This window comes from Panthera tigris, chromosome B2 (assembly GCF_018350195.1).
Source record: "Panthera tigris isolate Pti1 chromosome B2, P.tigris_Pti1_mat1.1, whole genome shotgun sequence".
Lineage (NCBI taxonomy): Eukaryota > Metazoa > Chordata > Mammalia > Carnivora > Felidae > Panthera > Panthera tigris.
The window spans coordinates 34,166,097-34,188,843 of record NC_056664.1 but is presented as its reverse complement, the minus strand read 5'-3'; the positions used below and the strand labels follow the sequence as shown (position 1 = coordinate 34,188,843).

At 39.0% G+C, this 22,747-nt stretch overlaps 1 protein-coding gene and 1 pseudogene across 5 annotated transcripts in view; both read left to right on the top strand.

Annotated features, from left to right (window-relative positions):
• Positions 1-22,747, top strand: part of FKBP5 (FKBP prolyl isomerase 5) — a 118,791-nt gene that overhangs the window by 11,462 nt on the left and 84,582 nt on the right. The gene's annotated exons all lie outside the window — the stretch shown is intronic.
• On the top strand, positions 11,067-11,164 carry LOC122238930 (annotated as a pseudogene).

Sequence of the window (22,747 nt, the reverse complement as noted above, 5' to 3'; positions counted from 1 at the left end):
GTTAGCAAGCTAAGAGAACAGGCTCTTACAAATTATAAACGGAATGCTATAGCTCTGCTACTGTGTAATCTCAAGCACAGTTACTCACCCCTCTCCCAGGATCGTTGAGAGAATTAAATGAGTTAGTATATGTCGGGCACCGAGAAGTGCTTCAGGCACGGTGAGAGCATGATAAATTAGTAGTACAAGTTGAGAAGAGAGAGTGCATTTCAGATAGAACACTGAGTGCTAACGAACGGGAGATATTCTCGATTTTTGTTGGAAATGATGAGGCCAAATTGGCTGAGGGGAGTAACTTGTTGGAAAATAGCTGGTGATTATGTAGGGGCAGGATTATGAATGATTAAGTCCGGTGTTAGGAAGTCTTTTCTATAGGTACTGAGGCAACTTGGGAGGATTTCTTGGCTTATTTGTGAGGCACTCTGGCATTTCTCACTTTCTTTCCTGATTTCATTATAACTGAAACTTGTGTTTAAACTAATTTTGACAATGAAACTCATGATCTTTCCTGAACCATTTGTCCATTTCTTTTTGTAAACGTGAATTCTTTTACTTTTTTTCTCTCCATGTTTTAGTTGTTTACATAATCCTTACTCCTTTCCTCCATATTTTCCTCTCTGTCCTCAGAAACCCCAGTCTAGATCCTAAATCACTAAAGCCGTAATGTAGAAAGGGCCAGGGGGAGGGAGAAAGAGAGGAAGGGAGGGAAATAACCTCTAGTCCAGCCATCTTGTTTTACAGATGAGGACATTGATGTCCAGAGGAAGTACAGTCACATGTTCAAGATCCACAGCTAATTAATGAGCAAGCCTGCACCTTTTAGAGCTAAACTAGGGCTGGTTTTTTTTGTTTGTTTTTTGTTTTTTGTGTTTTTTGCTGTCCTATCCAGTGTGATTCTCAACCATCTGAGTGGTAATTACAGTAGAACTACCAATAATTTTTCTGTTATTACTATTAAAAACCAAGATAAAAAATAATTTTACTACCAAGAAAAATATGATAGTGATTCACACTTAAAAAAAATTTTTTTTTTTAATGTTTACTTATTTTTGGGAGAGATACAGAGTGTGAGTGGGGAAGGGCAGAGAGAGAGGGAGACACAGAATCTGAAGCAGGCTCCAGGCTCTGAGCTGTCAGCACAAAGCCTGATTTGGGCTCAAACTCACAGACCACAAGATGATGACCTGAGCTGAAGTCGGACACTTAACCGACTGAGCCACCCAGGCGCCACGTAATTCACACTTCTTTAAAAAAATTTTTTTAAATGTTTATTACTTGAGAGAAAGAGAGAGACAGAGAGCAAGCAGGGGAGGGGCAGAGAGAAAGAGGGAGACACAGAATCTGAAGCAGGCTCCAGGCTCTGAGCTGTCAGCACAGACCCCCGACGTGGGGCTTGAACTCATGAACCGCGAGATCATGACCTGAGCTGAAATCTGCCGCTCAACCGACTGAGCCACCCAGGCACCCCCGCACTTCTTAATGAGAAACCCATGATTACATTTCTTGGATGAGCATTACTATTCTTGAAGTAATATTTGAAACCAAAACTCCAAAATCTGCTTTAAGAAGAAAAGGGTTTCTTTCTTTCATTTTTAGAGTTGTGAATTATAGTAGCATTGTAAACATAAATAGCATTCTCAAAAAAAGTGGACTTTTTGTTTCTATCATTTTACTGATTGATGTACGATTAGCATGGAGAGTTGGGAGCTCTGGTACTTTGGCCTTGCAGCCCCCACCCCTATATTTCTATTACAGTAGTCTCTTGAGTCGACATCTTCTCCAGCCTGTTACATTTTATTATATGCCACAAATAATGGTGAGAAACTTATTTCAGCATTGTTTTCTTCTACACAGTTTTCCTACGTAGATGCAGGATAATGGAAGATTTATTTATTTATTTATTTATTTATTAAAGAAATAATTAAAAAAAATTTTTTTTTAAACATTTATTTATTTTTGAGACAGAGAGAGAGCATGAACGGGGGAGGGTCAGAGAGAGAGGGAGACACAGAATCTGAAACAGGCTCCAGGTTCTGAGCTGTCAGCACAGAGCCCGACGCGGGGCCCGAACTCACGGACCGTGAGATCGTGACCTGAGCCGAAGTCGGCCGCTCAACCGACTGAGCCACCCAGGCGCCCGAAATAATTTTTTTTTAACATTTATTTTTGAGAGACAGAGAGACAGAGTGTGAGCAGGGGAGGGGCAGAGAGAGAGGGAGACACAGAATCCGAAACAGGCTCTAGGCTCCGAGCTGTCAGCACAGAGCCCGATGTGGGGCTCGAACTCACGGACTATGAGATGATGACCTGAGCTGAAGATGGGTGCTTAACCGACTGAGCCACCCAGGCGCCCCTAAATTTTTTATTAATGTTTATTTTTGAGAGAGAGAGAAGACAGAGCGTGAGTGGAGGAGGGGCAGAGAGAGAGGGAGACACAGAATCCGAAACAGGCTCCAGGCTCCGAGCTGTCAGCCCAGAGCCCAACGTGGGGCTCGAACCCACGGACTGTGAGATCATGACCTGAGTTGAAGTCGGCCGCTCAACCGACTGAACCACCCAGGCGCCCCTACAATGGAAGATTTGTAAAGCTCTAAACTTAGTTTCTGGTCACTCGAGATGCTCAATAAATACTCCCTTTTTATAGAGTAGATAATTTTTTCTTGTATATGTCCATTCCAAGCCACCAAATAAATGATTATCACACTGTTTTTTTCCCTTGAAAGGTATTGTTTGAACTTTGGCAAGATGTCCTTACTGCATTTTGAAAATTTGCATGGTGTACAAATACTTCTTAGTCACTTTGAGTATAATTTTATCATGAATCATTTTGCAACTGGTAACAATGTTCTATAGTCTTTCCCATGATTACAGAAAGAAAAAGGCATGAGTTACCTAAAAATGCTCCAGACCTCTGCTTATCCTGCTGTATTCCTTCAAAGAAAGTAGGCTTCTGGACTAGATTCATTTTTACTGAAGTACTAATTTTTCTTTATCATTCTTAAACACTGAAGTTGAATTGTATAATCCACAGATGTATACAAATTTTTTCTCCCATATCCTTAAAGCTTTGTATCCAGTCACTTACTTACTATATTTCCCATGGTTTGGTTTCTTTTTTCCTGTCTTCCGTTTTCTGAAGGGAGAAGGGATTTTTTTTAATCTGCCTTGTGATCTGCAATTTCTTTTGTATTTGGAAAATTGTTTTGGTATAAGTCCTGTAATTCTCATACATTGAGAAAGAAAGAGACTTTTGTAATTGTCATTCTTATATCAGTAGTATAATTTATATTTCCATTTTTGTAAACTATTAAATTTCTGCTATTGCTGTGTTAGCTGTCATGTATCATTTATACGCACTGTAGTTATGTTTGGTCATACTAAGTTCACGTCCACTGTTGTCAAAGTGGAAATACCATGGCTGGGGTGTATTTATGTATTGCTTGTAGAATTGTAGCCATTGACGAACAGGAAACTGAAAGCTGAAAGTTCAGGAAATGTATTGTATTGAGACTTTGTGGAAAAAATATATATGATACTGAAATCCATGACCATTTGAAGCCTGAAAAATTTATATATGAGTTTAGTCAGAAACGAATATTATGGATTCTTGTAACAATGCTGTCAGATGCTTAAATATGATAATGGATGCAGTATGTGCATTGCGGGCCAGGAAAATTGTGCAATGCTAGAAAAAAATGCAACAGATTATTATATGTGTTCAACTATACGCTTTCAAGAAATAAAACAGCTGGCACATCTATCAAATTCTTCAAGGATGTCATGTTTTCAGAGAATTGCAGTTTGGGGTTTAGTTTAGTTCTTGGGAAGGGGAGGTCTCTATTTTACAAGGTAGTCCATTTTACTTTTAGGAAGTTCTGATGGGTAAGTTTTATTTTCTCAAGTTGAACTTTGTTTCCCTATAATTTATTAATATGTTCTATATTTTCTTAGTGTTGAAAATAATTGACTAAAATGACTTCAAAAGTTAAATGTATGTTAAAATACATACATAAATACATAAAATAAAATAGTTTTATTTTTTCATGTATTGTAGCATTTTAGGTGCCTCATAAAATACTACCATTGGAATCTTTATTTTTGAACTTATTTTGTAAATTTCTGTCAGAGGAGATGTGATTAACGTATATGCCTGGAACCTGTATTTTCTGTTTCTATACATAGCTGTTTTAACAGGATGTGATTTATATGGCTTCAACATTCTATTCTTTGGGACAAGTAGGAAGTTTTAACATCGTGGAAGAGGACATTTTTCTAACAATTGTATTTTTGTTGCTGTTCCATTGTTGTATATTTCAACAAAAGAGGTAACTAATGACTATTTCACTGCCACATTAAATGAGAATCCTATTTTTTTTTTTTTTACAATGTTCTTTGTAGGAATTTCAGCTGCATTATATGTACTTATAATCATTTTATAAGTACTTATAAATCATTTTAATGGTCTCATTAAAATTAGCCTCTTGTCAGGATTGATTATGGTTTATATCTGTTACGGTCACATGTTCACTTCCAAACTGTCGTGGCAGCCAAGGGGGTAGAAAGCAATGACTGGCAAAGATTGGGGATTGGTTCCACTCCAGGAGGTGGGGAACATGGTTCCCTGGTGGAAAGTCCCAGAATGCTGTTTCCAGCAGAGGAGGGGAGGAATGGACTTGGGGCTGACAAAACAAGGAGTCTCAACAAGGCCAGACCACAAAGGGGCTGGGATGGAAGGTGAAAAAGTTGAACCGTGTGCGGTAGTTGCTCTTTTGTTGCAATAGATGTTTTTTTTTCAAGAAGAAGATCTTATTATACTTCTCACGTATATTTATTATCGAACTTCTTATGTAGTACATGTTCATTGTACAAAAATCTAGAAACATGTATAAGTTAGTGACGAAAATTAATATTTCCTGTAACATTTTTCCCTTCCTCAAATGTTCTTAATTTCTCTTCATTTAGCATCTAGGTTCCTTTTTTGTTTGTTTTTGAGAGAGAGAAAGTGCATGTACGTGCAGCATGGGGTGGGGCAGAGGCAGAAGCAGAGGGAGAGAGAGAATCCCAAGCAGGCTCCCACGCTGTCATTGCACAGTCTGATGTGGGGCTCACACTTGAACTGTGCGATCGTGGCCTGAGCGGAAACCGAGAATCAGACGCTTAACCGCTTAACTGACTGAGCCACTCAAGTGCTCCTAGGTTACTTTTTATTTATTTTAAAGTGTGCTTGTTGAACTGTTCTTTCTACAAATTGTACTGCTAGTAACTTTTAGAATTAATTATGAAGGGAATAGGAGTCAATTTTTAAAACCTTTGTTTTTGTTTGATACAATTGCCCTATTAATTTGTATCTTTTTGGGGGGAACAACCATAGGCATAATGAGAACACAGACATGGAATGCAGAGTGGCTTTTACAGGGGAAATGGGAAAAATGGAGACCAAAAGACCTTTTTATAAGCTCTTAGGGAGCATGGACTAGGTTTTTCTTGTTACTGTTCTGTCAGTATCATCAGGCACAGTGCTTGGCACATAGTAAGTGTTCCATAAATAATTGTTGAATGAAGGGATGAGTTTCTCGTTAAGCATCTTGAGTAGTTCATATTTCTTGCACCATGGATAATCAAGATCAATTATATTCATCCAAAATTAAGAGCCTTTGCTGTCACAGCCTTTTCTTTCTCTTTAAAATTTATTATTAAGTATAATTGACATGCAATATTACATTAGTTTCAGGTATACAACATAACGATTTGGCAGTTCTGTGCATTGCTCTGTGCACTCCATAAGTGTAATCCCCATCTGTCCCCATACAAAGTTATTATGATATTATTGACTATATTCCCTATGCTGTACTTTTTATCTGCATGCCTTACTTTGTAACTAGAATTTGTACCCCTTACTCCCCTTTACCTGTTTCACCCATTCTCCCACCCACCTCCTCTCTGGCAACTACCAGTTTGTTGTCTGTATTTAAGAGTCTTTTTTTGTGGGGCTCCTGGGTAGCTCAGTCAACTAAGTGTCCCAACTTCAGCTCAGGTCATGATCTCACGGTTAGTGAATTTGAGCCCTGCGCTGGGCTCTGTGCTGGCAGCTCAGAGCCCGGAGCCTGCTTTGGATTCTGTGTCTCCCTCTCTCTCAGCCCCTCCCCACTCATGTTCTGTCTCTCTCTCAAATAAACATTTAAAAAAAAGTCTATTTGTTTTTTTGTTTCTTTTTTCTTAAGTGAATATTTAATACTGATTATTGTTTAAAAAGGTATGATTTGAAAAGATATATGCATCCCTGGGGCCAAATACGGAAGCAGCCTAAGTGTCCATCAAGAGATAAATGGATAAAGAAGGCATGATATATACGTGTGCGCGTGCGCGCACGCGCACACACACACACACACACACACACACACACACACAAATATTTCTCGGCCATAAAAAAGAATGAAATCTTGCCGTTTGCAAGAACATGGATGGACCTAGAGGGTATTATACTAAGTGAAATAAGTTAGAGAAAGACACATACTTATGATCTTACTTATGTGGAATCTAGAAAACAAAACAGAGACTCCTAAATACCAAGAACAATGGTAGTTATCAGAAGGGAGGGGTGGGGGGATGGGCAAAAAGGTGAAGGGCATTAAGAGGCACAGACTTCTAGTTATAAAATAAATCCGGGGATGTAAAGGACAGCATAGAGAATATAGTCAATAACATTGTAGTAACTTTGTGTGGTGACAGGTGATAACTACTCATTGTGGTGAGCATTTCATAATGTATATAAATATCAAATCACTGTATTGTAAACCTGAAAGTAATATTGTATGTCAACTATACTTCAGTTAAATAAAAAAGGGTATGTATGTATGTATGTATACATACACATACACCCCCTAAAGTGAAAATCTCTTGTTTCTTTCCCTGAATCCCATTCCCAGAATTAGCTACTATTAGTGGTTTGTTATATTTCTTTTCAGATATTTTTTTGCATTCACAAATGTATATGCATTTTCTTTACACAAATAGAATAATAATATACATTCTGTTCTGTGATTTGCTTTTTTTTTCTCCCTTTAGGTCATTCTTAAACATCTTTACCTATCAGTTCATTTACAGCTGCTGCTTTATTTTTAGTTGCTGTATAATATTCCATTGGTGGGGCTGTATAATAGTCCAGTAAGGAGGCTTCAGTTGTGTCATGTGTTGTTTTTTTTTTTTTTTAACTATTACAACTGTGTTGTGCTTAATGTCCTTTTGCATATAATTTTTCTTCTGTGAGAATATCTACAAGTAATTTCCTGGAAGTATTGCTGGGTTAAAGACTATTTTGCACTTAAACCTTTTATAGATACTGGCAAATTCACCTTTAAAATAATATTTACCACTTTGTACATTCATTAAGGATATGGGGTGTTATTTACTGATAACTATACGTTTTCATTTTGCTGATTAGAAGTGTTCATCTTGAGAAAATGAATCCTTCTCGTACTAATTTGAGATGGTCAGAAGATGATAGACTAATATATTCCTGTTGCCTGAGGTGATCATTTGAAGTCAAGTGAAAGAAGGTGCTCTGTACTGTCTATAGACCTATTGTGTGCATTGCACTATTTGGCTGTGGGAGATGAAGATGTTGGTTTTCTGGGGTTTTGTCTTAGAATGTGTAAGATAAACATTTATTAGTGACAGTCTGAAGGGGTAGAAGGCCCTGAGTGCTGGTTTGAGAAGTTTGGACCTGTGCTGGAGAGCTATTTAAAGTCCTTGAATTGGGATTGTACTGTGTGAGAGAGGCTTTGCTGGCAGCATGTATAGAATGAATGGAAGTGAGTGAGTAGGCTGGAAGTAGGCGGGCCAGCTGGAGAACTGTGGTAATTCGGGAAGGAAATGAAGAAAACCCAGAATATGGTGATAGATGCAGATTTGGAAAGAAGGATAGTAGGAAACACAATGAGTATTTGCCAAGTCCTGTTGATTACATGGAGAAAAAATATATTAAAGTTGTAAACCTAGGAGAATAGCCAGATAATACAGATGAAGTAAATAGGAAAGAGGATAATTTTGAAAAAGTTGGTTTTCTTTGAAAAGGTAGGGATATAAAAGGGTTCTACTTAGAGTCAGGCAATTCGAGATCAAAACTGCAGAAGGGAAGGGGCGCCTGGATGGCTTAGTTGGTTAAGCGACTGACTTTGGCTTGCGGTTCTTGGGTTCAAGCCCTGCGTTAGGCTTTGTGCTGACAGCACAGATTCTGCTTTGGATTCTCTGTCTCCCTCTCTCTCTGCCTGTCCCTGCTCATGCTCTGTCTCAAAAATAAATAAACATTAAAAAAAACTGCAGAAGGGAAGACAGAGAAATTAGAAGTAGATTCGGTTATCATACAGGTAGTAGTTGGAATTAAGAGTGGTAAGTTCTGGTAAGATGCAGTTGACAGGGGAAGAGCAGTTGATTGAGAAAAGGGGTACTCTCAATGATGGGAGATGGGATGAAAGAAAAATCAAGGAAAGAAGAAATTAATAATTGGGAGCAGGAAAAGAATCAGGATTTATATCTGCATATGATACAGTACTTACCTGATGTTTTCCAGGCACATGCTGTGTTCTTCTTTTGGTAGTGATACCTCAGAAAATTTTAATGGTTATCTTAAAGATGGCGTTAATTTTATTCCTGAAGTTATACTTGAGTTTTGGTGTCATATGCTTTGTTCCTTTTAGTTTCATAAAATCTTTTCATCTTAATATCTGTGGGTCCTAAACAAGAAAAAAATACAGCTTATTGTTGGGTAAAGTCCATATACCTTGTACATTTCTCCTCCTCATTTTTAAGGTATTATTAGTCACCTGAGAGTGAATGAGTTTATCAGATCTTTACTGAAAACAGCTTTTTCAGAAAGAGAGTGAAGGGGTGCACAAAAAGGCACTGAGCTCCTGGCCAGAGCAGCAGGCCAAGGAAGTGAGAGGAAAACAAAGCAGGGAGATGGGGCACAGGAGACACAGTGCAACTCCTTTACAGTCCAGCCGATGGGGCTCACTCAGCTAGCTGGAAGCAGGCCCCAGGGGCTAAGGTGCGTAAATCCAGGCCTCAATGAGGGACATCACAGCCTTGAGCAGTTAATTGATCGTTTAGAAAAATGTCTCCTGGCTTTTGAAACCTGGCCAATAACCAGTGGTAAGAATCCATATATTTTTAGGACATAGTGTGAATTTAGAGTTTTTACTGTCGTAGTGCTTGTCAGGATGGAGCCTACTTACAGGAAATGATACGGTATCAAACAGGACTTCTGATACTATGTGAAACGGTTAGAGTTGCAGCCTCAGGAGTCATTCTACCTGGTTTCACTGTTGACCAGCAATATCGTGCCTCTTAATTTTACCATCTGGAAACGGCAAGAACAGTTCCTATTTTGCACGGGGTTATCGAGAGAGGCTCCGTCACGGAACTTACCATTCTTACCAGCACTGTGCAAGGTGGTAAGTGGAGGGAAAAAATGGTAGGGCTGATTGCTGTAGTTACTTGTTCTTTTATATTAGGTAATAAGGAAGGCCTCTCTGATAAGTATTTGAGCAGAGACCTACCTGAAGGAAGTCACGGAGCCAACTATGCTGGGGGAGGAAGGAGTTCTAGACAGAGGGAAGAGTGAGCGCAGAAGCCCTGCAGAGAGGCATGTTGGAGGGTGTAGCGAGAAGGCCAGTGTAGCAAAAACGGTGAGTGAGAGGAGGAGTAATAGGACACAGTTTCAGAGAGAGCCACTGACCAGCATGCGCGGTGTTAAGTGCAAGAAGGACTTTGGATTTTGGATTTTATTCTGTGTGAGATGGGAAGCTGTTGGAGTGTTGCCAGAGTAATTTTTTTAAGCTAGTCTGATTGTCACTTCTTTGCTTCAGTTCTCTATTTCCTTTGGAATGAAGTTCACATGCTTTATTCTGGCACACACAGTCCTTCACAGTCAGCTTCTGCCTATTTAGTATCGTCGGCATCCTTTCCACATGTATCCTCCACTTTAGCCAAATTGGATTACATGCAGTTCCTTGGATGGGCCGTGATGATTCATGTCTTTGTGTCTTTCTGCATGTTATTTACCCTTTGAGAAACTCTCCCCCTCAGCGCACATAGTCATTGGCTGTGTTTTGGAGGGTCCTCTTTGTGCTCCGAGGGCACTCTGTGCCTTGTTCTCTCACCTTTCCCTCTCCCCTAGCAACTTTGTACTCGAGCCACAGTCCTGGAATGTGCTGTGTTCTTTTCCCAGCCTTGATTTTGCTCTTGCCCCACACCCTTGCCACTTGAAATTAATGTCCATCCTTCAAGAACCAGCTGGAATACTGCCTTCTTTTCCCTGCTTTATAAACCTCCATCTTGCCCCTGCCCTTACAAATATTTTGTAGCTCTCTCGTACTTAATCAGTTATCTTGAATTGAAATGCTTCTTTGCCCCACCTCATCCCAAATCCTTGGCCTTACTCCTTTCAGTTTCCATTGTGGCTCCCAGTATAGCGGCTTGCTCAGATTTTGCATTCAGTAGGTACTCATGGTGTACAGGATTCACAGCATAAGTAGAAAACTGTTGGGTTTGAAGATGCTGAAGGCAAAGCAGCCAAAATGAACAACCAAAGTGAGGCAGCTGTGAAATTAACCAAAAAAACTTACTGTGACATAATGTTGATGATGGTGTGGTTACCTTGGTTCTCCCCTATATTTACTAAAATATACCAAAAATTGGTAAAATATACCAAATGTACCAAAAATTGGTGCACCCCTTTTGGAATGGAGTTTAGCAAAATGGATTCGAAAACATAAATGTTCATGGGTTTTGACCCAGTGACACCATTTCCAGAAACCATCTTGAGAAAATAATGCGGTGGTTGCTTTGGCAGCACGTATGCTAAAATTGGAACGAGAGGTGCCTGGGTGGCTCAGTTGTAAAGCGTCTGACTCTTGGTCTTGGCTCAGGTCACGATCTCACGGTTTCGTGAGTTCGAGCCCCACGTCGGGGGCTGGCAGCACGGAACCTGCTTGGATTCTCTCTCCCTCTCTTTGCCCCTTGCCCACTTCCCCTATTTCTGCCTCTCTCAAATAAATAAAATAAAACTTGAAAACAAAGTAAAATAAAGTAGAAATGATAGAGAAGATTAGTGTGGCCCCTGTGCAAAAATGACATGGAAATCCATGAAGCATTCCATATTTTTTGTAAGTTGTATCTCAATTAAAAAAAAAAACAAAAACTAAAAAAAAGGGGTGGGGTGCCTGGGTGGCTCGGTTGGTTGAGTGTCCACTTTTGATTTTGGCTTGGGTCCTGATCCCAGGGTCGTGAGATCCAGCCCTGCATTAGGCTCCACACTCAACATGGAACCTGCTTGAGATTCTCTCTCCTTCTCTCTCTCTCTTTGTCCCTCCCCCACCCCTAAAATTAAAAAAAAAAAAAAAATTAAAAAAGGAAATAATACAAACCAGGATGACAGTTATAATTACTAATGTTTGAAAGTTTACTGTGTGACAGTCACCATGCCAAGCCCTTACTTAATTTAATTTTCAAAATTCCAAGAGGTGTGAATATTGTTAATCTCATGTGATAGACGGGAAAATTGAGGCACAAAGTAGTTGGGTGACTTGCCCAAGCACCACTCATATAGCTGCTATTGTTGTCAAGCCAGGGTTGCCACTAAAGCAGACTGTTAAGAATCCATACTCGTTGGGGCACCTGGGTGGCTCAGTCGGTTAAACATCTGATTCTTGATTTTGGCTCAGGTCATCATGATCTCACTGCTCGTGAGATCGAACTTGCTTGGGATTCTGTTTCTCCCTCTCTCTCTGCCCCTCCCCTGCTTGCGCTTGTGCTCTCTCTCTCTCAAATAAACGTAAAAAATAAAATTAAAATCTTAAAAAAAAGGAATCCATACTTAATCTCTCTCTTTTTTTTTTTTTTTTAAAGATTTTATCTTTAAATCTCCACACCAACCTGGGCCTCGAACCCACAACCCTGAGATCAAGAGTTACACACTCCACCAACTGATCCAGCCAGGCACACCAAGAATCCATACTCTTTTTAAAAATTTTATTTTTAAGTTTATTTATTTATTTTAAGAGAGGGAGGGAGAGGGAGCAAGTGAGAGCAGGGGAGGGGCAGAGAGAGCGAGCGAGCGAGCGAAAGAGCATCCCAAGCAGGCTCCATGCTGTCAGCATGGAACCTGACATGGCATTCGATCTCACAAACTGTGAAATTATGACCTGAACTGAAACCATGAGTCAGATGCTTGCTTATTAACCTTCTGAACCACCTAGGTGTCCCAAGAATCCATACTCTTAATTATTTAGTATGATAAATGCCTAGGCACAAAAATGTTCACAGCAGTGTTACATAAAATAGATACATTGGAAGAATGTATGTTAGGAGCTAATGTCCATTCAATAAGATAATTTTTCTAACAGCTGTATTGAGATAAAATTCACATAGCCTGGTATTCACCTCTTTAAGGTGTGTGTTAATCAGTGGTTTCCAGTATATTTACAGAATTGTGGGGCACCTGGGTGGCTCATCAGTTGAGCTTCCGACTTTGGCTCAGGTCATGATTTCACCATTCATGAGTTCGAGCCCTGCATCGGGCTTGCTGCTATCAGCACAGAGCCTGCTTCAGATTCTCTGTCCTCTTCTCTCTCTACCCTTTCCCTGCTCAAACTCTCTCTCTGAAAAATGATTAAACACTAAAATAAAAAGATTTCAACAATATATTCACAAAATTGTGCAACTATTACCATTATCCCACTTCAGAGCATTTTGTCACCCCCAAAAGAAATGTCACACCCGTTAGCAGTCACTCCTACTTCTAACCATTACTCTCAGTGACCACCATTCTCCTTTCTGCCTCTATAGATTTGCCTGTTCTGGACATTTCATATCAATGGAATCATAGCATATATGGTATTTTTTTGTCTTGCTCTCACTTAGCATAGTATTTTCAAGATTTGTTCATGTAGCATATTATCAGGACTTTATTGCTTGTCATTGCTGAATAATATTGTGTTGCATGAATATACATTTTGTTTACCCATTCAGTAGTTAGTGGATATTAGGATTGTTTGTACTCTTTGGCTAATATGAATAATGCTGTTATGAACATTGATGCATAAGGTTTTGTGTGGACATCTGTTTTCATTTGTCTTAGAACTGTTGATCAAATGATAACTGTTTAACTTTTAGAGGAATTGCCACACTGTTTTCCAAAGCAGCTGTACCATTTTACATTCCCACTAGCAATGCATGAGGGTTCTAGTTTTTCTACATTTTTGTCAGTGTTTGTTAGGATCTTTTTTTCTAATAGCCATCCTATTGGGTATGGAGTGGTCTCTTACTGTGGCTTTGATTTGCATTTCCCTACTTTCCCTCAGCATCTTTTCATGTGATTATTTGCTATTTATGTATCTTCTTTGGAGGAAATGTGTACGTGACTACTTTGCCCATTTTTTTAACTTTTATTTTTCAGGTAATCTCTGTACCCATTGTGGGGCTCAAATTCATAACCCCGAGATCAAGAGTCACATGCTCCACAACTGAGCCAGCCGGGCACCCGTGCCCATTTTTTAATTGGGTTATTTGTTTTCTTTATTACTGAGTTGTAGATTTTTTTTATTGAAGTATAGTTGACATTATATTAGTTTCAGGTGTACAATATAGTGATGTGAAAATTAGATACATTATGAAATGCTCACCATGGTAAGTGTAGTCATATGTCACTAAATGAAGTTATTACATACACTATTATTGACTGTATTGCCTATGCCATGCTTTTCATCCCCATGACTTATTTATAACTGGAAGTCTGTACCTCTTAATCCCCTTCACCTATTTCACCTCTCTCCAACTCCCTCCCTTCTTGTAGCCATCAGGTTTTTTCCCTATATTTATGACTCTGTTTCTGTTTTGTTTTTTAGGTTCTATATATAAGTGAAATCCGATGGTATTTATCTTTCTCTGTTTGACTTATTTAGCATAATATGCTCTAGGTCTATACATGTTGCGAATGCATGATCTCACTCTTTTGTGGCCGAGTAATATTCCATTGTGTACACACACCACATTTTCTTTAGCCATTCATGTATTGATGGACACTTGTGTTGCTTCTGTATCTTGCCTGTTGTAAATGGTGCTTCAGTAAACATAGGAGTGCCAGTATGCTTTTCATTTAGTGTTTTCTTTGATTAAATATCTAGAAATTTAATTACTGGGTCATATGGTATTTCTACTTGCAATTTTTTGAGGAGCCTCCATACTGTTTTCTGTAGCGGTTGCACCGATTTCCATTCCCAACAACTAATGCAGGGAAGTTCCCTTTTCTCCACATTGTTGCCAACAGTTGTATTTCTTATCTTTTTGATAATAGCCATTTTGACAGGTGTTAGTTAATATCTCATTGTGGTTTTAATTTGAATTTCCTTGATAAGTGATGCTAAGCATCTTTTCATGTACTTGTTGGCCGCCTATATGTCCTCTTTGGGAAAATATCTGTTTAGGTCCTCTGCCCAGGTTTTAATCAGATTGTCTTTTGGTGTTGAGTTGTATGAGTTCTTTATATATTTTGCATTAATATATTTTGGATATATCATCAGCAGATATCTTCTCCCATTCAGTAGGTTGCCTTATTGTTTTGTTGGTGGTTTCCTTTACTGTGGAAAAGCTTTATAGTTTGATATCCCAGGTTTGTTTTGTTTTGTTTTGTTTTGTTTTGTTTTGTTTTGTTTTGTTTTGTGTTTTGCTTTGTTTTCCTTGTCTGGGGAGACATATAAAACAAGTTACTAAGGCCAGTGCCTAAGAGTTTACTGCCTGTGTTTTCTTTTAGAAGTTTTACAGTTTCAGGTCTTACATTTAGATCTTTAATACATTTTGAGTTTCTTTTTGTATGTGGTGTAAAAAAGTGGTCCAGTTTCATTCTTTTGTATGTAGCTGCCCAGTTTTCTCAACGCCATTTATTGGAAGAGATGGTCTTTTCCCCCATTGTATATTTTTGCCTCTTTTGTCGTAGATTCATTGTACCATAGAACCTTGGGTTTATTTCTGGGCTTTTTATCCTGTTCCATTGATCTATGTGTCTCCTTTTGTGCCAGTACCATACTGTTTTGATTACTATTGCTTTGTAGTATAGTTTGAAATCTGGGATTGTAATACCTCCAGCTTTGTTCCTCTTTCTCAAGATTACTTTGGCTATTTGGGGTCTCTTGTGGTTCTATACACATTTTAGGATTTTTCTAGTTCTGTGAAAAATGCCATTGGTATTTTGATAGGGATTGTATTGAATCTGTGGATTGGTTTGGGTAGTATGGACATTTTAATAATACTAATTCTTAAGATCCATGGGCATGGTATATAACTTTTTAATTTATTTATGTTGTTTGTCTTCATTTTTTTTTTCCAGCAATATCTTGCAGTTTTTTTAGAGTACAGATCTTTCACCTTTGTTGTTAAATTTATTCCTAGGTATGTTATTATTTTTGATGCAATTATTTTCTTAATATCTTTTTCTGATAGTTTGTTATTAGTGTATAGAAATACAACTGATTTCCATATGTTGGTTTTGTATCTTGCTATTTTTACTGAATTCATTTATTATTTCTAATAATTTTTTGGTGGAGTCTTTAAGGTTTTCTGCATATAGTATCATGTCATCTGCAAATAGTGACAGTTTAACTTGTTTCTTACCAGTTTGGAGGCTTTTTATTTCTTTTTCTTGTCTCATTACTGTGGCTAGGACTTCCAGTACTATGGTGAATAAAAGTGGTGAAAGTGGACATCCTTCTTCCTGATCTTAGAGGAAAAGCTTTCAGCTTTTCACTGTTGAGTATGATGTTAGTTGTGGGTTTGTCATGTATGGCCTTTATTATGTTGAGGTATATTTCTTCTCTACCCACATTGTTGAATGGAATTTTCCATCATGAATGGAATTTTGTCAAATATTTTTCTTTTTTTAAGGTCTTTTTTGAAGTTTATTTTGAGAGAGAGAAAAAATGAGAATGGGGGAGGGGCAGAGAGACAGGAAGAGAAAGGTTCCCAAGTGGGCTCCATGCTGAATGTGGAGCTTGACGCAGGTCTTGATCCCATGATGCTGGGATCTTGACCTGAGCGAAATCAAGAGTCAGACACTTAACTGACTGGGCCACCCAGGCGGCCTCATCAAATACTTTCTCTGCATCTGTTGAGATGATCTTGGTTTTTATTTGTCATTTTGTTAACATGGTGTATTATGTTGATTGATTTGCATGTATTGAACCATCCTTGCATTACTGGATTAAATCCCACTTGTAGTGGTGAATGATCCTTTTAATGTGTTTTTGAGTTTGGTTTGCTAATATTTTGTTGAGGGTCTTTACATCTGTGTTCATTAAGGTATTCTGTAAGTTTTTTGGGGGTAGGGTAGTGTCTTTGGTTTTGTATCAGGGTAATTGCTGGCCTTATAAAATGAATCTGAAAGCATTCTTTCCTCCTTTCCTATTCTATTTTTTTTTTTTTTTTGAAATAGTTTGAGAAGGATAGAGTTTTTACCATATATGTTTTGGTAGAATTCACTTGTGAAGCCATCTGGTTGTAGACTTTTGTTGTGGAGAGTGTTTTGATTACTGATTGAATTTTGTTCCTAAGAATTGGTCCGTTCAGATTTTCTGTTTCTGCTTGATTCAGTCTTGGAAGAAGGTATGTTTCTAAGAATTTATCCACTTCTTCCGTGTTGTTCAATTTGTTGGCATATAATTTTTTGTTGTAGTGTTTTATAATCCTTTGTATTTTTATGGTCTCGTTTGTAACTTCTCTTCCAGTTTTTTGTTTTATTTGGGTTCTCATTTTTTCTTGAAGAGTCTGACTAAAGATTTGTCAATTTTAATCTTGTCAATAAACCAACTTAGTTTCATTGATCTTTTCTGTTGTTTTTTAAGTCTGTATTTCATTTATTTCCACGCTGATCTTTATTGTTTTCTTCCTTCTACTGCCTTTAGTCTTTATTCTCTCTTTTTTAAAAAATTTTTTACTTATTTTTGAGAGAGATAGAGAGAGGGAGACAGACAGACATAGCATGAGCAGGGGAGAGGCAGAGATTGGTGGAGACACAGAATCCAAAGCAGACTCCAGGGTCTGAGCTGTCAGCACAAAGCCTGATGTGGGGTTCAAACTCATGAACCGTGAGACCATGACCTGAGCTGGAGTCGGACGCTTAACCAACTGAGCCACCCAGGTGCCCCATATTCTCTTTCTAGTTCATTTTGGTGTAAGATTAGATTGTTTATTTGAGATTTTTCATGTTTCTTGAGGTAGGCCTGTATCACATAGACTTTCCTCTAAGAATTGCTTTTGCTGCATCCCAAAGATTTTGAACCATTGTGTTTCCATTTTCATTTGTCTCCAGTTATTTTTCCTCCTTGATTTAATTTGACCCATTGGTTGGTTGTAGCATGTTTTTTAGGCTCCACATGTTTTGTGTTTTTTCCAGTTTTTTTCTTGTAATTGATTTCTAGTTTTATACTGTTGTGGTTGGAAAAGATGTTTAGTATGATTTAAGTCTTCTTAAATTTATTGAAACTTGTTTCATGGCCTAACATGTGATCTATCCTGAAAATGATCCATCTGTGCTTGAAAAGAATGTGTATTCTGCTGTTTTTGGATGGAATGTTCTGTATAGATCTGTTCAAAGTCCATCTGGTCTAATGTGTTGTTCAAAGCCAGTGTTTACTTATTGATTTTTTTTGCCTGGATGATCTATCCATTGATGTAAGTAGGGTGTTAACATCTCCTACTGTTGTTGTATTCCTGTCAATTTCTCCCTTTGTGTCTGTTAATATTTGCTTTATATATTTAGGTGCCTCTATGTGGGGTGCATAGATATTTTACAATTGTCATACCCTCTTATCAGATCAATCCCTTTATCATTATGTAATGCCTTTCTTTGTATCTTCTTACAGTCTTTGTTTTAAAGTCTGTTTGTTCTGATACAAGTATTGCTGTCTCAGTTTTTTTTTTTTCCCACTTCCATTTACATGGAATACCTTTATGTCTCTTCACTTTCAGTCTTTTTTTAGTTCTGAGGTGAGTCTCTTGTAGACAGCATATAGGTGGATCTTGTTTATTCTGTCACCCTCTTTCTTTTGATTGGAGCATTTAATCCATGTATATTTAAATTTATTGATAGGTATGTATTTATTGCCATTTTGTCCATTGTTTCTTGGTCGTTTTTGTGGTTCTCTGTTCATTTCTTCTTTTGCTCTCTTCCTTTGTGATTTGTTGACTTTCTTTGGTGTTATGTTTGGATTCCTTTCTCTTTATTTTATTTTATTTTTGTGTGTATATATATATATATATATATATATATATATACGTTTTACAGGTTTCTGGTTTGTGGTTACCATGAGGTTCATATGTAACGATCTATGTATATGACAGTATTGATTAAATTGATGGTCGCTTAAGTTTGAACACATTCTAAAAGCATTACATATTTACTTCCCTGTCCATGTTTTCTGTCTGATATTTTATTTTTAGATAATATTTTTTAAAATTTCTTTTTATGATGTTTATTTTTGAAAGAGAGACAAGAGTGTGAGCAGGGGAGGGGCAGAGAGCGAGGGAGACACAGAAGCTGAAGCAGGCTCCGGGCTCTGAGCTGTCAGCACAGAGCCGGACGCGGGGCTCGAACTCAGAAACCATGAGATCTACCTGAGCTGAAGTTGGATGCTTCACCAACTGAGCCACCTAGGCACCCCTACATTATATTTTTAAATAACTTTTTATAATTTTACTAATTTTGTCTTTTAAACTTCATACTATTTTTATAAGTGATCTACTTTTTACAGTGTGTTTGCTTTTACCAGTAAAATATTTTCCTTTCATAATTTTCTTTTTAGTTATGCCCTTTTCTTTTCCACTTAAAGAATTCATTTCATTTTTTTTAATTTAAAAAAAAATTTTTTTTTTTAAACGTTTATTTATTTTTGAGACAGAGAGAGACAGAGCATGAACAGGGGAGGGGCAGAGAGAGAGGGAGACACAGAATCCGAAACAGGCTCCAGGCTCTGAGCTGTCAGCACAGAGCCTGACGCTGGGCTCGAACTCATGGACCGCGAGATCATGACCTGAGCTGAAGCCGGCCGCTTAACCAACTCAACCACCCAGGCGCCTTTTAAAGAATTCATTTTAATGTAAGGCTGGTTTAGTGGTGGTAAACACCCTTAACTTTTGTTGTCTAGGAAACTCTTTATTTCTCCTTCAATTCTGAATGATAACCTTGTCAGGTAGAATATTTTGGCTTTAGGTTTTTTCCTTTCAGTACTTTGAATATATCATGCCGCTCCCTTCTGGCCTGAAAGTTTTCTGCTGGGAAATCAGCTGACAGTCTTATGGAGTTTCCCTTGTATGTAACTGTTTGCTTTTCTATTGCTGCTTTTAAGATTTTCTTTAACTTTTGCCATTTTAATTATTATCTGTCTTGGTGTGGATCTCCTTGGGTTCATCTTGTTTGGGGCTCTCTTTCATTCCTGGACTTGGATGTTTGTTTCTTTTCCCAGGTTAGGGAAGTTTTTAGCTATTATGTCTTCAAGTAAGTTTTCTACCCCTTTCTTGGACCCCTGTTATGTGAATGCTAATATGCTTGATGCTGTCACAGAGTTCTCTTTAACTTATTTTCATTAAAGAAAAAATATCTTTTTCCTTTTGCTGTTCAGTTTGGTTGTTTTCCACTTTCCCGTCGTCTAGATCTCTCATCCATTCTTCTGCATCTTTTAATTTGTTGATTCTCTCTAGTGTATTTTTCATTTCAGTTATTGTATTTAGCTCTGACTGGTTCTTTTTTATATTTTTTATTTTGTTGTTGAAATTCTCACTGAGTTCATTCACTCTTCTTTTAAGTCCGGTGAGTCTCTTTTATGACCATTACTTTGAGCTCTTTATCAGCAGATTGCTTACTTCTGTTTCATTTATTTTTTCTGGGGTTTTGTCCTTTCATTTTGAACATATTTCTCTGTCCCTTCATTTTGTCTGAATCTCTGTTTGTTTCTGTGTATTAGGTAGGTCAGCTATATCTCCTGCTCTGAAAGTAAATGGCCTTATGTAGAAGATATCCTGTAGTGTCCATCAGTGCAGCAGCCCCCCAACCACCCCGTCACCGTAACCAGCTGTTCTAAAGGTGTCCTCTGTGTTAGTAGTGTGCGCTCATCTATTGTGGATGGGCTGTGACTGCTGTGGGCATGCTGGTGGACAGGGCTGGCCCTCAGTTTGGCTGTCAGCAGTGATGGGCTGCAATCTCCGGCAGGGGACCGGTTGACAGAGTGTGCCTCCTGTGTGGCTACAGCTGTAGTTTTGGGGGATGTGCTGGTGGGTGGGACGAGCCCTCAGCCCTGCTGTCTTCAATGACTGGCTTCTACCTCTGGGTGCACTGGTGGGCAGGCCCCCCCCCCCCCCGCCCTGCCTTTATTCCCACGGCTAGCTGAGAGACCCTGCTATAGCTAGTATGGGCATGCTGGTGCATGGGGCTAGCTTCCTCACCTTCAGGGCAGAAGTCTGGAGGGGTGCTTAGAGGGTTGCCTCTCAGCTTAGGGCTGCCCGCCAGGTATGGCAGAGTAGTAGTTGCTCCGCAGGAATGTCGGTCGTGACTGAGACTGCCCTTCAGGTGTGGTACGGTGGAATCCACTTTGGAGGGGAGCCTGCCAGGTGGGGCAGGTCTACAGGGGAACGCTAGGGCTGGGCTAGCACGCTTGCAAGGTAGGTAGAGAGTGTCAAAACTGGCTCCCACTAGTGTCTGTCCAGCTAAGCTGAAGGAGGACAAGAAATGTGGGACCCTTCAGACTTCTGTTTTCCGGGAAAGTTCCTGCAGATTCCTGCCCTCTCCAGCACATGTTCTAACAATTAGTAAATCTCCTTCACTTAAAACCCAGGTACTTTCCAAACTCTGCTTCTGTGCTGGGTCTTAGACTGGGTGATAGTAGTACCATGGCCCTTTGGTAGAGGAGTCTTGGTTTCCTGTGGCCCTGTGATTCTCCAAGAAATAAGACCCCGTGATTTTCAGAGCCAGTTGTTACGGGGTCTCATCTTTCCCGTGCAGGTCCCAGGGCTGGGGGCGCCCATTGTGGGGCTTGGTCTCCTGGCTCCTTCATGCCTGTGATATCCCTCCCGCTGTGGGTTGCAGCCCTGGGGGTTTGGTTCACCAGTTGTGTCTCTGCCCCTCCTCTCCTTGATGTGGTCTTCTCCTCAAGTTTTCGACTGTTGAAGATCTGTTCTGCCAGTCTTCACATCATTTTTACTGTGAGTTTTATCACATGGAATTGTTACCTCGGTGTGTCCGTGATGGGAGGTGAGCTCAGGATCTTCTACTCTGCCTTCTTTCCCATCTCTCTTAGGAGTGAAAGTATTCTAGATATCAATCCTGTTATCGGATAAGTGATTGGGAAAATTTTCATCCCATCCTGTGTGACGTCTTTTCGCTTTCTTCGTGGTGTTCTTTGAAGCACAGAAGTTTTTAATTGTCATGAAGTCTCCTATTTTTTGTTGTTGCTTGTGCTTTCACTTTCACATAAGGCACCATTGCCTAATTCGTGCTCAGTGAAGATTTACAATCCCCATGCTTTCTTCTAGGAGGTAGATAGTTTTAGCTCTTCAATTGCTGTCATTGATCCATTTTGAGTTACTTTTTGTATGTGGTATGAGGTACGGTAGTCAAACTTTGTCATCTTTTGCTTTTGGAGATCTAGCTGTCCCATTTGTTGAAAAGACTGTTGTTTCCCCTGCTGAATTGTCATGGCAACTATTTTGAAAATATAAGTTGAGGGGCGCCTGGGTGGCTCAGTTGGTTAAGTGTCTGACTTCAGCTCAGGTCATGATCTCACAGTCCGTGAGTTCAAGCCCTGCATCGGGCTCTGTGCTGACAGCTCAGAGCCTGGAGCCTGCTTCAGATTCGTGTCTCCCACTCTCTCTGTCCCTCCCCCACTCATGCTCTGTCTCTCTCTGTCTCAGAAGTAAATAAACATCAAAAAAATTTTTTAATAAAAAAAATACAAGTTGAACATAAATGTAACAGTTTATTTCTCAGCTTTCAGTTCTATCCCATAGATGGGTGTCTGTCCTTATTTCTGCTACCATACTGTCTTGATGTTGGAGCTTTTGTAGTTAAGGTTTGGAACCATGAAGTGTGACTTCTCTCAGCTTTGTTCTTTTCAAGGTTGTTTTGGCTATTTTACTCAGTTTTTGCCGTGAACCTACGACTGCTCTAAAAAATAATATCTGTTTAAAAGAAGGTACCCTTATACTGTAATATTGGGATTATGATTTTTTTCCTCTTTATTTCTGAAACTTTCTGTAATATATAACAATATTAAATTTTACAATTTTAACTCAGTTTTGGCTAATAGAATAACTTTTTAACTCAAGAGGCAACTCTTGGCTCTGTAGATAAAAAACCAAGTTAACTTAACTTTCCAGGAAGAATGTGTGAAGGTGAGGAGCTGGGATTTAAGGTTATGGTTAGAATGAGCCAGTCTCAGATTTAATATTCAGCTTTTTTAAAAAATTAATTTATTTATTTTGAGAGAGAGAGAGTTCACAAACCAGGGAGTGACAGAGAGAGGCGGGGAGAGGGAGAGACAGAGAGAGGTGGGGAGAAGGAGAGAATCCCAAGCAGACTCTGCGTGTGTTCGAACTCATGAACTATGAGATCATGACCTGAGCTGAAATCAAGAGTTGGATGCTTAACTGACAAGCCACCCAGGTGCCCCCAGTATTCAGCTTCTTGATTAATTCTCCTTTCTTTTTC